The sequence below is a fragment of the Helianthus annuus genome, chromosome 9 (assembly GCF_002127325.2).
Source record: "Helianthus annuus cultivar XRQ/B chromosome 9, HanXRQr2.0-SUNRISE, whole genome shotgun sequence".
NCBI classification, from domain to species: Eukaryota; Viridiplantae; Streptophyta; class Magnoliopsida; order Asterales; family Asteraceae; genus Helianthus; species Helianthus annuus.
The window spans coordinates 104,755,074-104,771,334 of NC_035441.2; the positions used below are offsets into that span (position 1 = coordinate 104,755,074).

The following is a 16,261-nucleotide window of genomic DNA, read 5'->3' on the forward strand; positions in this document are numbered from 1 at the left end:
ATGTAAATGTTAGATATTTATCTTTTTTTATAGTTAAGTTGTGTGATAAATACTTTGTGTTAACCTTAATGTATGTATGTTTGTTTGTTTATTTATCAACTTAAATATGGCACCTGAAACAAATAATTTTATACGTAATTAATTGGTAGAAACTTTGTACGACCCTATTAGTTTGTGTATAGCACAGATTATAACCGATAAATCATTTGCAGTTCTTTGCAACTTGTTCAATTCTTAGTTCTGCCTAATTATTCATCAAAACTTAGTTCTTCTAAGACATACAAACAAGTACACTATCATACCCTCATTTACCTTTCTGCTGAGGCAAGCCTTTGATCAATCAATAGTTGGAGTTACATTGGTATTTCTTTTAAATGTTTATTCTTTCTTAAGACCTCTATCATGGGCGGTGATGATGAGTGTGCGGGGAGGACCACCACCATACAGGGCCCGTGATTTCGAGGGGCACGCATTTTTTATAAAAAAAAAATTAAAAAAAAAAATCCGATACATATGTTAATTTTTTTTTAAATAGTAGACCTATACCAACTCTAACATAGGCTCATTTACAAAACAATTTTTATAGTTTAGAAGTTAGCCCATTGGCATTAGCTTTAGTGAGCTCAATATCCATTTGATTTAAAGTTAAATAATAATAATAATAATAATAATAGTAATAATAATAATAATAATAATAATAATAATAATAATAATAATAAAACATTACGTAAGGGCATGTTTTTTCGAGCTCGAAAAGGTACATGAATTCTAAGAGACGTCGTTGTTCTCTACTACTAGGAAATTAGCTGGTTTGAAAGAGCGGATATGCGACTACACAAAAAAAAAATCATTTTTATTAAAGAATCTCAATATAATTAACTAAAACATAACTATGAACTCTGTATCATATGAAATAAGAAAAGTCTACTAAAAGTCTTTATGCATAACATAAACATCCCACCACGCATGGTAAGGTTTCACTTTGTTGTCAACACAAAGAACATTGTACAAGTCTCCACCAAGATCCAAATGGTCAAAATATGTTTGTAGAATTTCCCATGTGTAGTAACTTGTTGTGCTCGATATTATAACATTCGTTTAATACAACCATCTATACGATGTAAAAATTTATAGAAAACAGATATACAAAAGATAATGTTGTTTAGGATTAAAAACTCAAACCTATTTAAACCTACAACGATCCACAAGTCACATATAGTACTACACCACAAAGTTTATGCTCACACTCAAAATAGTATAGGCATGTAATATGAAAAATGTAGCATTTCCATGCCAGTCCCGTGGATATAAGAGGAGTCTTTTATGGTTTGTGCCCACCATTTATTCCATTGAAATCTTCGATGAATTGTGTTTATCGGATGATGGAAGATGAAGTCGTCGTCCAATCATTGAGTGTAATTGGCATGGCCTTGTGTGTTACTTTGTCGAATGTGCCCTAAATGGTAATCATGGTCCTCTTTTAGGAGTATTCAGTAGATAGTTCAAGATAACAATCTGATAAAAACATAAATACATGATTAATAATCTAATAGTAGGGCTATAAAATATGTCTTATATAATTTGATGCATATTAAACATTTTTTTGTTTGAGCAATCATTAGAAAGTAGAATGAAAAGAGTACCAAAACCCTAAATAAGAACTTATACATAAATATATGATTTATACATAAGTATATGATGCATTAATCAATAAAAGAATATGTGCACATGTTCAAAGTTAATATGCATTTTGTGTGGCACATACATCTACTGTTGTATATTCGTATTAACTAGGTTAGAACCTCGTGTATTACACGGGTTGCATAAATGTAATTTTATATCTATACTTTCTATAAAAGGAGAAATCCAAGTGACATAAGAAAAGCTGATGTGTCAGCAGGAGAGGGTGTCCAACAAGGCTTTTCTTATCTCATTATTACATCATAAAGTCTAATATATAAATCACTTTAAAATACATTTAATGTTCTATCGAACCACTGCCTTGTGTATTCAAGTGTTAAAGGTCTGGCCCACATTCCAAATGGCAAACCACTGCCCATCTACAAGAAAGTAGCAGATGGTTCCTTTGGTAAACGTATATCTAGCAGCAGATGTGGCTAAATTGCGGGTAATTTGAATTTTAAAATGCATGGGGATATGTAATTTTCAATTAATGCATGTCACTCGCCAATAAACATCTGTTGAGATTCAAAATTCTGGCTCCACATTCAAAATTCAAACCATATATTCTAACTCTATAAATAAGGGTTAATAATCTGGCTCCACATTCAAATCTCTCCCGCTCACATCTATGAGCGTGTCTCTCCCTCTCAAATGCATCTTTCTCGTGATTCAGCTGCTAATCTCCGATTACACTTCTTTGTTCGAATGTTTGGTTATTATGTTTACATGTTATCGTTCCAATATCATTGTTCCAACATCGTCGTTTCAATAAACTTTCCCATCACACATCAACCTTTCAGTATCGATGTTGCAGTATCATTGTTGCAACATCGTGAATAGTTGCATGTGATATCTTCTTCGATGGGAGACTTCCATGGTTTTATAGAAAGTATATATATATTCGTGCAATATCGTGAAAAGTCAGATGTAGTACAACAATTCTGTTTCGCCCTTTGCATGTTAGGTTTGTTTCTTATTTTGATTAACTGTTGATGATGTTGAGAGTTTTTATAGACACTGAAATTTTAGAATATTTTAAGATGCATGTTTATATTATTAAAATGAGCTATTATATAGAAAAATACAAATTTAAAGAAACAATTATAAAGGATTACACGCTAGAGTTAACACTTGCTAGGATTTCAAAGACTCTAGCCTTTCTCCATGTGATTTCATGTTCTCTTTTGATTTTCAAGTCAGTTAGCATGTTGCAGATTTTCTGATCCTGTTTTAGAAGTTGTGTCAGAAACTCCTTTGCATTCTTCTGGAAATCTAATGGAGGAGAGTGGAGGACTTCATCGAGCAATGCTATGTTGTTCCAGGTTTTGTTGTAATTAGTGTCATTTATTATGTCGACTTTCCTGTTTAGTTCTTCGTCTGTTCTTTGTTCTTTGAGTGACCACATGGAGAAGTGTGTTTTAACATTGCTGGTGTCTGACCAGTGGTAGAAGCTGAAGTTTGCCATGTAGATTTTTTGTTGGTTTTCTGATTTGGAACAATTTTTGACAGAAAGTGATTTGTAGGACAATTTGTTGATGTTTTGAATCAAAAGTAATCATTAGTCTTTTATAGAGTTTAAAAACGCGTCTACATGGTAAATGAAGAGCTTAATTGTAATTGTGATAATCTGCTTTAGTTCTTTGAACTTCGAAATTTTGTCCCTTGGGTTTCTTGGTATTTAATTTTACAGTTTTCCCATAAAAGTTGGGGTTTGGAAAGGTGTTTACATTAAAAGATTGTTGTTTTGAAATATACATTAATTAATATGTTTATATTAAATGTACACGTTTTCATAATACCAAATTTCAGTATATAAACTCATAGTCACTTCACCTGTTTTTCATCACGTTTCCTACGAAGATATCATAATTTCAGGAAAGTCGAGTAATATAGTTTATTCAAATGGCATCATTCACAAATACAAAATCAGATGATTTCAAGCAGCGTTTTGTCAGGCAAATCGAGGAACATGTGTATGAAGATAGGGCTACTCTTCAAGAGTTGAAGAGATGTTTTGATGGATTGCAAGTTGGCCTGTTCACTAGAGAGCAGGTTTCCAGAGATCTTATGCGAATGCCTTCAACCTCTATTCGTGAGCTTTGTGTTGTCAGTAATATAGAGTGCGGTGATGGAGACGTGGAGTTCATGGCGATGTTGAAGGACATACATCGAGAGGTTCAGCAATCGATGGAGTTGAAGCTAAAGTTTCTTAATTCTTGCTGTTATTGTTAGATTTGAAAATTAATGTTTTTCAGTATTGGAGTTTTAGTTTTAATGTTATGAATAAATGAATAAATTTTAGATTATGTTCATGTTGAATTGTGTTTGAACAAGTTGTGTTTTGTTTTTAGTTATTTAGTGTTTGAGTAAGATTTAGATTATGTTCATGTTGAATTGTGTTTGAACATCTGTTTGGTAAGTCAACAGATGTTTAATGGTATGAAGGGTTGGTTTGATGGTGAACAGATGATAAAAACATAAAACAAATGTTTAGAATTTGATCAGAAATAGCAGTTTTTGAAAAATTTGTGCTCCTGCAAATTACAGAGAGTCAATACTTCGAGTTGTAAAAGGTCTGTTGTAGTTAAATTTTGGTAAAAGAGAACATTTGTTGATGATGAAACAACTGTGTATTCTAACGACTGTTGATACTAACAGTGGTTGGGCTAATGATGAATAAGTATTATTATATAACGTCTACTGTAAGTATTATTATATAATTTTGTTTATCAATAACAGTTTTTTGGAAGAATTTACGGTATATTTTGGTGTTATAAAATTTGTGTTGTCGCTAAAGTCTGACAAAAGAGAACATCTGCTGATGAATAAATGTCTGAAGATGCAAAAGTCTGCTATAGGTCAACAGATGTTAACGAACAACAGATGATATTAAATCTGAAAATGCTTAACAGAGGATTTGATACTAACAGTGGTTGGGCTAATGATGAATAAGTATTATTATATAACGTCTGCTATAAGTATTATTATATAATTTTTTTTATCAACAACAATTTTTTGGAAGGATTTACCGTATATTTTTGTGTTATAAAAGGTGTGTTGTAGCTAAAGTTTGACAAAAGAGAGCATCTGCTGATGAATAAATGTCTGAAGATGCAAAGGTGTGCTATGGGTCAACAGTGGTTGGGCTAATGATGAATAAGTATTATTATATAACGTCTGCTATAAGTATTATTATATAGTTTTTTTTATCAACAACAATTTTTTGGAAGGATTTACCGTATATTTTTGTGTTATAAAAGGTGTGTTGTAGCTAAAGTTTAACAAAAGAGAGCATCTGCTGATGAATAAATGTCTGAAGATGCAAAGGTCTGCTATGGGTCAACAGTGGTTAGGCTAATGATGAATAAGTATTATTATATAACGTCTGCTATAAGTATTATTATATAGTTTTTTTATCAACAACAATTTTTTGGAAGGATTTACCGTATATTTTTGTGTTATAAAAGGTGTGTTGTAGCTAAAGTCTGACAAAAGAGAGCATCTACTGATGAAATGTCTGAAGATGCAAAGGTCTGCTATGGGTCAGCAGATGTTAACGAACAACAAATGATATTCAATCTTAAAATGCTTAACAGAGGATTTGATACTAACAGTGGTTGGGCTAATAACAGATGTTAGAATTACGACTGTTGAGTTACACCGATTGAAAATAATTGTTTTTGAAACTTCTGCTTGCCTAAAAATACATCCACTATTAAAGGTTACCGTCTGTTGTCATAATTTCTGTGTATCCTAATGACTGTTGATTTACTAAACTGCTGACTGTCATCCATTATGACAATTGACGACAGAGGTTCTGACGTGGGTAGATGTTAGCTAAAAATAAAACAACTGCTGAAAGGTATCATCTGTTCTCATAACTTCTGTTTATCTAACGACTGTTTGACTCACACTGTTCCCAACGACCAACAGAGGTTTCCAAACAACTGTCATCGGTTGGCGCAAGAGAGCTTCTCACGTGGACAGATCTTAGCCATCAAATATTTGTAATTACTTCCACGTCAGCATTCACTTCTTCTCTCTATATAAAAGTTGTTTCATCCCTAAATCGAGGTTCTACCACTGCAGTCTTGAATTCAAAATTCTCAAAACCAGTTTCCAACATATTAAAAACCCTCCAATTTAAATCCTGTTTCATCCCCAAATCACCTTCTTTTCCGATCATGTCTCTGAACATCAAAAACCCTCACAACTACCTCCCCATCTTCGAGAAAACTAGCAAAAATACCAGCTATCACTCAATAATTGACCTTTTAACGTCATCGAAATGCAAATCAATTCTTACTGCTGATGCTCCGGTTCATAAAGAAACACTCCGACAATTTTGGTTTAATGCTGAAATAGAGGCTGAAGATAATAATCCAGTTGCCATCACATCTAAGGTCAGGGAAAGTGTGGTACGAATTTCTCCCTTTACAATTTCCACTACATTTGAATTGGACGACTTGGCAGGTAAGATCAAGCTTGAAAAATTTGAACTTCATACAGAGTTCATTGAAAGAGTGTATGATGCACAACTAAAGGAAGTTACTATCTACAAACGAAACTTCCCTCCGCCAATGAAATTTTTGTTTCATACTCTTTTAATTTGTCTCTCAGCCAAGACCACCGCATTTAATAAGATACCTTTGAACATTCAGTATTTGGGTTATGCTATTTTAACAAAATCTGATTACAATTTATCAAAAACATTATTTTCTGATTTGTTGAATAATGTGAAAAAATTGAAAAAAGGTGTTCGTAGTAATGTTTTTTTGTTGTATCCCAGACTTCTAAGCTTCTACCTACGAAAACAAGTGTCACAAACAGATTTTGAACAAGGTGTAGCTTTTCAAATAAATAGTCCTACAAGTAAAACTTTTACTAAACTTATGGATAAAGAGTCAAAAGTTTCAACAACTGAAACAAAGGGAGATGAGCCTCTTTTAGATGCGTCTGCATCAGTTGCTCAAACTTCTGTTGTTGAGCGAACTGCTCATGCTGATCATGACACCACAACCGGTGTTGTGAAACACACACCAGAAAAACGCAAAAAGAAAGCTGTCACATCCAAAAAGTCCATCAAAACCAAACAAAATAAAAAGGTTCCTCTGGAAGATAAGATCCCAGAGGTTAATGCAGTGACAACACAAATGTCACTTGAAACCACTGCTGCTACTTCTTCACAGTTATTGGAAAGATCTCAACCCATCCAAACTCCTCATGTATCGTCACAAAAGGATCATGTTGTAAGTATAGGGACACCACAACATGAAGTAGAGCTTTCATATGAAAGTATGTTTAAAAGTCCCTCTCCCAGGGCAATCACTCTTTCTACACCACAACCCTCGGCTCAAGTTCCATTAACAATATTACCTCTGTTAGAAGCAATTGAATTTCAGAAAGAAAACAGTTCCTTTAATGCACACATTACTGATAGTAGATCGCAACAAATGACTGCGTCTGAACCAATTAAATCTTCTATTCTACAAACAATTGAGGATGTTATCTCCGTTGAGTATTACAAAACTCTTGGTGGTAGTTTAAGTGGAGCAGCGACTACAACTGTTGAACCCATTGGTGATCAGTTGGACAGTGGTTACATAATTAAGACTCCTTTGAAGGGAACTACTGATGAGGTTACAACTGTAAAATCTGCTTCACTGGGAAGTCCCCAGAACGAAGAAAAAGGCGCATCTGTTTCTGATGATATGGAGACTTCTCCTATTATCAAAATAAAAACAATCACTACAGGTGGCAATTCAGATGATCCTATTAAAGTAGGTGATGAATTTACTTATAAGGATTTGAAGGTTAGAGTGTCTAACATTGAAACAGATGTTGCTGAAATGAAAGAATTGATTAAGCAGATGATAGAGCTTTTTAAAAGTCAACCTAGCAGACAGGAAATTGCCAATGAGCTTTGGAATTCTATGCAACCCATCTTTCAAGTTCAGAGGAATTTGGCTGAAAGTAACCGCAATTTCATTTTGGAATTTATCAGAAATTTGGTTGATGCGAGGTATAAAGACACACAAGCAGACATTATGAACATTAAGGAACATCTGTTGGAACTTACTGGCTCCACTTCTACATCAATCTTTGAGAAAGATGATGATGATGATGATAATGATGCCAAAAAGGGGGAGAAAGATTCATTGAGAAAGTTGCCACCAGATTCAAAAGCTAATCCTACAGAAATTGGAGGGCCTGCTCAACCTAAATCCCAACCTTCTCCAAAAAAACCACTACAAAAGAAGAAGAAAATACCTTCCACACCATCATCACCCATTTTGTCAATATATGTTGGGAACACAAAAGTATCAGCAGATGTTTACCAAACAGCTGCTGAGACACCAGTTGTTTTAGCAGAAGTTTCTCAAACATCTGCCATGATCATTTTTACTACACCAACCACAATCCAAGCATCTCCAACGTCACAAATTCATCTTCACTACCAAAACATTATCCTTCACCAGAAATCATCTCCACACGTAAGAGAAAAACTCATATCGATAGAATCACAAAAATGAACAATGATCCTCTGGTAAAGCCAACTCAATCTAATTGGAAGAAAGTTAAAACAATGGATTCAGATGAGGTATTGAAGTTTAAAAGAATGAGAGCAGAGCTTGTGGCTGCTGATTATGGTCCAGTTAGATCCATTGCCAAATGCTCTAAACTGAAAATTGTTAAGACCTACAAAAAGCTGGAAGAAGATAGAGCTGAACATTCAAATGTTCTTCAAAAGTCAGTATATCCTACAACTGCTGCTCTGTCTCCAAAAATCGGTACTCCAAAAAACCTTCTCTCATTATCTGATTTGTCTGAACCAATTGTAAATTTAGTTAGCAGACCACAATCACCAAACTCATCTTCAATAATTCTTTGCCCAAGAAAACCAACTGATCCAAAAATATTAAAGTGGAAGTCATGTTCAAAAACCCAACTATTGACTTTGATCAGATCAGATGGTTGTGTTGAAGAGATTAAAATGGATAGTGCATATAATCTGAATGCATGCGATCTCCAAGATTTGTTGGACCTTCAACTTGAGAGGGATTATGAAGAAGACATGTTCGCCCTGGACTTTGAACTACAATTCAAAGGACAAATTAGGGAAATGTTGATGAGAAATAAAAATCAGTAATAAAGAAGGGTTTTCATATCATCTGTTGTATAGGGAGATTGTTGAATCAGCATCTGTTAGATTGTTTGCACTAGTATATTTAACCAGATCACAAGGTGTAGCGAAGGACATGTTGCTGCGTAACAAATTCTTGAATGAGGTTTGATGTGTGTTGTTTAGGCAGGTGATCGTATGTTCTTAGTTAATGTTTGTTAAAGTTAGGTTGTATTTGAATTTTATTAAGTTTGTTAGACATCTTTCATATGTACTCTCTTTTTTGAATAAGAGAATTGAAATAATCATATGTAACTGATGAATTTTATTAAATTTGTTAGACATCCTTTAGACATCTTTTATTAAGTTTGTTAAATATCTTTTATATTTACTTATAGTTGTTTTTAGCTATAATAGATAACATGTTTTGTTACAATATCTATACACATATCTATATGTTCTGTCAATATGTGTTATGCATGGTTTTCTAAGAAACGACCCGTGTTTGCACACGGGTCTTACCGCTAGTAATAGATAATAAAAGATATATCTTAAAAAAAACTTGTATATTGCACGTGCTGAAAAAATATAATGTCATATGTTAACACAAATAGTTATCAAGATTTATCATTTAAAAAATTATGATTGATGTACTATTTAATTATTATAATATTTTACTTTGTTTTTTACTTTGCATAAATTTAATTTTATATAATAAATAATAAAAAATATATATTTAAAAAAAAAACTCGTGTATTGCACGTGTTGTATAAAATATAATGTCATATGTTAACGCATACAGTCGTCACGATTTATCTTTTCAAAATGAACTTTAATGTACAATTTACTTATTATAACATTTTACTTCGCTTTTTTATTTATTATTAGGTTAAAAACACATGTATTACATATTTACATGGGGTTGAATCTCGTTTTTATGACACATTCAAATTATAAGATACAATTATTTTAGTTAGTTTTATGCACCTTCATGCTTATTTGTTTATTTCATCCATAAAACACCCGTCTTAAATTTGTATTCAAGAGAGTTTACGGTATAAAAAAGGTGGAGATCAATCCTCACGTTTTTATATATTTCATCATTTTTTATAAATTATATCGTAAATCGAGAAATAAATTCTCTTTAAATGAAGTATAGAATTGTTATATTTAAAAATGATATTCTCTATACATGTTGATTCAATGTGCGACAAATGATGGGTTTAAAGTTTACAATTATAGTGATGTATCAAAAGGGAACATTTGATTCCTAATTTACCATAATTTCAATCACTAAACTCCAAAGTATATATATATATATATATATATATATATATATATATATATATATATATATATATATATATATATATCTCTTCCCATAATAAAAACAAACGTTTATGTTTATCTAAATTTTTGTTTATAATTATTTATAGAAAAACAAACATTTATTCTTAATTTTTTTTGTTTAAAATTATTATTATTATTTACTATGATTATAATAGAAATAAACGTTTATATTCTTATCTAGTTTTTTGTTTAAAATTATTATTATTATTATTATTATTATTATTATTATTATTATTATTACTATTACTATTATTATTATTATTTAATATGCTCATAATAAAAACAAACGTTTATCCTTATCTAAATAATTATTCTTATCTAGTATTTTTTTAAATTATTATTATTATTTAATATGAGAGATAAATCTGAAAATAAGGTGAGAAAGCACCAGAGAGTGACACGTGTCCAAAAAAGATTTTTGTTTATTAGTATAGGAAGACTAGTATAATAGTTGATTTGGGAGTGAAAGTATGTATCCAACATACGTTTGCTTAGGTAATGACAACATACCTGAAAACCTTCTTACCTAGATAGATGTGTATCACATAGAAAAATTCGTAACTTTGTAGAAAAACTTACACAAACCGTAAAACCCAACCAATCTAGAATGCTTTTCCCAAACATGATTTTCATCAAAATTATCCACAAGGTAATAAACATTCTTAGGACATATGTTACAGGTACCACTAGTGTCACGTAACCATGCCAGGGGTGCGGACACCATTACAAGCAGGGCGTCGACGTGAGGCAAAGCGAAGATTGAGCAAGGAGAAAAATGGTGTAACATCTGTAAATTCACGTTTTTTTACCTAAGGTTTGACTCTTAACCAAAAGAAAGATGTGCATTCTTGTTGACCATATCTTTGACCTTTAGTTGAATTTTATGTGTTACAGTTAGATATGCTATTATATATTATAAATTTGTAACATGTTTGTGTTTTAGGGAGTTGTATTGTGTGCATTTAAGGTTTTCCTTACTGTATGTATTTGTACTTTTGGTTGTGATGGTTGTTTTCTTCACCAATCTATTACACGTGTCACTTTGTTTTAACCCTTGCTGCCACGTTTGTTTCACTTTACACAGCTTCATTATCTGAGTGAAAGAGCATATACAAGTGGGAGAAAGACAGAGAGAGAGATGCGGCGCCGACTGCTTTCCGGCGAGCCCTCCGTCAAACCCAATTAGCCTCCGCGGCAGCAACACCACGACCACATGATGCTTCCTTCAAAAGAGATAAAGAGAGAAATAGGAGAAGCATAGAGTGTGGTATAAGAGAGAGATAGAGAACTTCGACAGTTCGACTTAGGGTTCCGACGAACTCCTTTTGATGGTAAATCTGTGCATATGTAAGGTAATCATGATCTCTTACCACATCTATACATACGAGTTTTGTGAATAATGTTTTGACATTAATAATTGTTTCCTTTTCCAAGAAAGTTAGGTTTGAATGTCTAGAATTACAATTTACGATTGATTTATGGAAGTGGGGATACTTGATCAGTTGTATGTATGTACGAATTTACTTGGTAATTCTAAAAACATTAGGGTAAATCACCAAATCAGTTGTATTTTGAAGCTAACAAACACTATGTTTTGATCAATTAAAAAATAATAAATAGACCTATGACCCTAGGTGAGTGTTTGAGCTTTTCAGTTGGAGAAGTTGAAGGGTGAATCCAATGATGGCAGATTAGAGGAAGAGGAGAAGTCAGGAGCAACTTCTACCATCCATCAACAAAAAACAGAAGTTGCCGACCTGCACACCGGTTGTTTCACTTAATGCTTAGTTGAGGTACAAAACTTGTAACTAGAAAAGAGGAGATTAATATATTGTTATAGTGCTTTCTGATCTAATCTGGTATATTACAAGTTTGTATTACTTAGTGCTTTAAATTAATATCCTATTTTTATTTAGCTTACTATGATGTCAGATCTATCATTCATTGCATTTTGTTACGTTTGAGGGGCGGGGGGGGGGGGGGGTAGTGCACGGTCCTCCCAACCGCCGGAGTGATCCCACTCCGTGAGCCGCTACCCGACCAAGCTAGCTCCACGGTGAATTCCCTTTGCCGACTTCTTACCCTGGGCGACATATGCCACTCCCAAGACTCGAACCCGGTATACACACACGTCAATATTTGAATTTAGTCATCCTTCTATGTTCATTGTATACTTAATCAATGGTATCAAAAACGTGTTTACAATGCTAACTTTGGTTTTGCTAAATGGGTCGCTTCAGGTTGATAAATCAAGGGCATTCTCAATAAAAGTAACTTATTCACTGTTTTTATACTTCTGATTAATATACACAACTTATCTATTCTATATAATATAACAAGGAAGTTGCTTATAGATAATGGAAAGTATGTTGAAGCTACTAAAGAAGTTGCTTCTTGACTTTATTTTTTAGCTTGAATTGATCATATGAGTTAAGGGTGTATGAAAGTGATTATATGATGTTGTATAATCCAACCAGATAGTTATGGGTCGTGGGACATAAGGTTTGGGCTTTCAAATATTTTGTATTTTATTCATCTCAACCAGCTGTATAAATATTTTTTTAACAACAAATTTTGTTTGATATTTGCGAGGTTTGGTTCCTTGATTCGTGTGTCAAGATAACTCCAGCAAGAATCGAGCATATCAAGTAGTACAAATGCCCAGCCTGTACCAACAAGCGAGCGCGCCCTTGATTGAATTGTAAGACCGGTAAACCAAGGAAGAATGTTTTTATGTCATTTCATTCAACTAATTGTAGTCGTCATGGGACAAAAAAAAATCGCATTTGTAGGGTTTTAATGTGCATTCTTTGTTATAATGGTGTAACACCCCAAATTTCGTAGGACACATTATAATGTTTAATTCACAATGAGTTAGCAAAAAGAAATGGTAAACATGAAATTTTACCATTATTAAGGTTTAGCAAAGTTAGTGTGTAAATATGAGGTAAAGTGATATGTTTTAAAAAGATAAGGGACTAGATGTGTAATTATGTTATAAAGTTGATAAAAAAAGAAAAGAAACCAGACTTTGAGTCTGGTGTGCGATCGAGAGAAGGGCCAGGGAACTCTTTCCCTCTCATAAACCCTAAGTCACTAAAATTCCATCAATTAAAGGCGAAACTAGCAAGGAATCGGATGCATGAGCAAGGAATTTTGATGTACTAAGTGTTCTTAACCTCAAGTAAGTGAAATTTCATGATTTGGTGATGTTTGATTTTGTGGGTTTAGTAAAATTCGTGAATATAATGCATTAATTGGTATAATTAATGGTTGCTGTGGTTGTTAAAACATCAAGAAATTCTAAATCTTGAATATGAGAGTGGTTTAGGGCAAAACCCATTTGCATGACAAAAGATGGTTAAGAATTTGTGAAGTTCTACATGCTAATTAGGTTGGTGTTGGTGAAATTGTTAGGAGTAATTGATTTAGAACTATGTGCTCATGATTAGAATGGTAGATTTCAAGTTAGTAGGATGTTTATGTTAATCAATGAGTGAAGTATGGAAATTGTGCTTAAGATGCTTGTACATTGTGCATAAACTGTGGTACGCACGCCAAGTGCTTGATGAAATGCTTAGGTGAGTTTGATATATGAGATTGTATGCAATGAATCGATGAATACGCATAGAAGGTATTAATAAAGTAATTGATAGTGAACTAGCTTCAATAATATGCTTTAGATGGAATTCATATGAGAATTCGGGTTGAATGTATGCTTTGATCAAAATCATGCATTTTGGGGATTTTACCTTGTACTTGTATGGTGTGACGGCCATCATGGCTTTGGTTATTTGTCTAATGGTGATTAAGAGGTGAACGTGTACAAAATGTAAAAACTTGCTAGATAATTATACGACACACATGATGGTAGGTTGATTTGATTGAACTACGAATAGTGTAGTAACGAGTCTATGCCTTATGAATGTTAGTGGTGACCAATGAAAGTCAAGGTGACATAGGAATAGAATGATTGATACGAGGAATGATCATGTATACTAACAATGTTGAAATATGATGGAATGAAAGGATATGCGTCGTATTAGCAAGGGATCAAGCATGGAAAGCTAACGGGTCAAGAGGAGACAAGGAAGGGAATACGAAAACGGACGCTCAAGGTAAGTGATTCCGTAATCACTTCTTAGTTGTTTATGTAATGTTATATGCAATTTAATTATATGTGATAATTGAGGTCAAATAGGAATGAATTGTATGATGTCAATGAAGTATTAAACGGATCTTAGTTTTGATCCGAGCAAGGTAGGTGTGATTAAGAAATTGTAGTTAAGTAGTGGAATTGGTTACTTATGTAAGGAATTCTTTTGTTATTAAGGATAGAGTATAGTTGACTAAAATGCCCTTGATAGGTATATCGGGCAAACGACCTTAGAAGTCGTTTGGAAACGAGCTATTCGATTAGAGTAATGTCTTGGATAAGTATGAAAGTGAAGTATAGGGTTTGGTATGTCATAGTCCACTTAATGCGCAAATACCCATAACGGGTCAAAAATAAGCCTTGAGCGAAAATGGGTGAAGAGGATGCAAGACGTCCGAGAATTTAATCTTTTATGATAGGTGCCAATGAAATTATTAAAGCTCATATGAGATTGAGGTCAAATAAACAGATTATGTTGATAAATGCACGAACGGGTCAAATAGTTAGAAAATGATAATATGTCGAATGCACGTAAGTTAAGAATTTCCTTAATCCGGAGGTAGGATTTGAAGTTAATATGATAGAATGTGAATTTACAAGCATGTAGGAAGAAACGGGAGGTTAAACGGGTAAACGGTTCAAAAGTTATGCGTGTTTTAGTGCGTACGGACGACGAAACGGAACTGCAGAAAACTGCAAATTCTAGAGGGCGTCGCCGACGGGTATGGTGGCGTCGCCGACGGGCTCCAGAAAGTGAATTTTTGGCTGACGGGTTATTTGACTGTCTACGGGGATTTTTGGCTACGGGTAATTGCAAGGGCCGTCGCCGACGACCCTAGGGCCGTCGCCGACGCCCTTCCCAAGTTCAAAAACCTAAAAATTTGTTATTTAAGTTGATTTATGTATCGTAGGCTTCGGTTCGTTATCCGTGGACTACGGTGAACTTTCCAAACATGATTTTGATGGTTCCTTAGATGTCTATGGGCTATAAATCTAAGTCTAAGTCCCATGTAAATATTGTATGATTATATAAGAATGTAGGAAGGATATGTACGTATGTGGTTGTGTATGTATGTATGTATGTATGTATGTGTAAAGACATGTATGAGTGTATGTACGTATGTAAAGTTGTAAGAAAGGTATGTATGTATGTAGAGGAGTATGTATGCATGTAAGATGGTACGTGTGCATGATTTAAATACGTAGAGTTTTAACGTTACTAATTATGCGTTTGAGGTTGGTATGTAATGCAGGATCGAGTACATCAGATTCTTACGAAATTTAAGCCCAACCCGGAATAAGAGGATGAGTAAGGATAGTTGGATGAACTAATGTTAAATTGTCAAACGTTATTCAATCCTTAATTATATGAGATTAATGTTATATGATGTTGTCGTTGACTAATGACTAAGTTGTATGTGATGCCCACAGGTGATACACGGACTTCTTCTGCTACTTAGGAAGTGAAGCGGACATAGATCGAGTCAAGAGCAAGGATTGCACGGATAGATCGAGTATAGTTGAAATATATAATGTCTAGAAATGTAAATTTTAATATGAATGTTGTGAATTCTTTTATAGTACGTTTAACATTTTAGCTTTTGGAACCTTCTCAAAAGTAATGTCGTTAACAAGGAAAGAAATTTTAAAGCTCTTTTCCGCTGCGTCATTTTTAAGGTAAAACGTGTTAGGGCATAACAAGTTGGTATCAGAGCCCTGGTTTGAGAGAATTAAGTAACAGGAGGTAAATACTTGAACTCAAACCGGTGTGCTCTCGTGACCAAGAACCCGTGCAATCCAAGACTCGATCGAGGCCTAAAGGCAAAAGCGAATGTAAGTATGTATTAGATTATGTATTTGAAGGAAACTAATAGTATGTTTTGTAAAGGGTAAGCGCAATTGTTGGAAGAGATGATCCGTGAATGCGGTCTAGGACCGGCATCGAGGCA

General features: G+C 33.6%; 1 long non-coding RNA gene across 2 annotated transcripts; it reads left to right on the top strand.

Annotated features, from left to right (window-relative positions):
- The first annotated feature begins 11,184 nt into the window (after positions 1 to 11,184).
- LOC110878144 lies at positions 11,185 to 15,958 on the top strand. Of its 2 annotated transcripts, XR_002557650.2 has the most exons (6): positions 11,187 to 11,508; positions 11,812 to 11,949; positions 12,089 to 13,340; positions 14,186 to 14,274; positions 15,566 to 15,621; positions 15,744 to 15,958. It is a non-coding gene; the product is annotated as an uncharacterized LOC110878144 (long non-coding RNA). The 2 variants fall into 2 exon arrangements; XR_004866937.1 differs by having other exon boundaries at positions 11,185 to 11,508; positions 12,089 to 14,274.
- Positions 15,959 to 16,261: the final 303 nt, after the last annotated feature.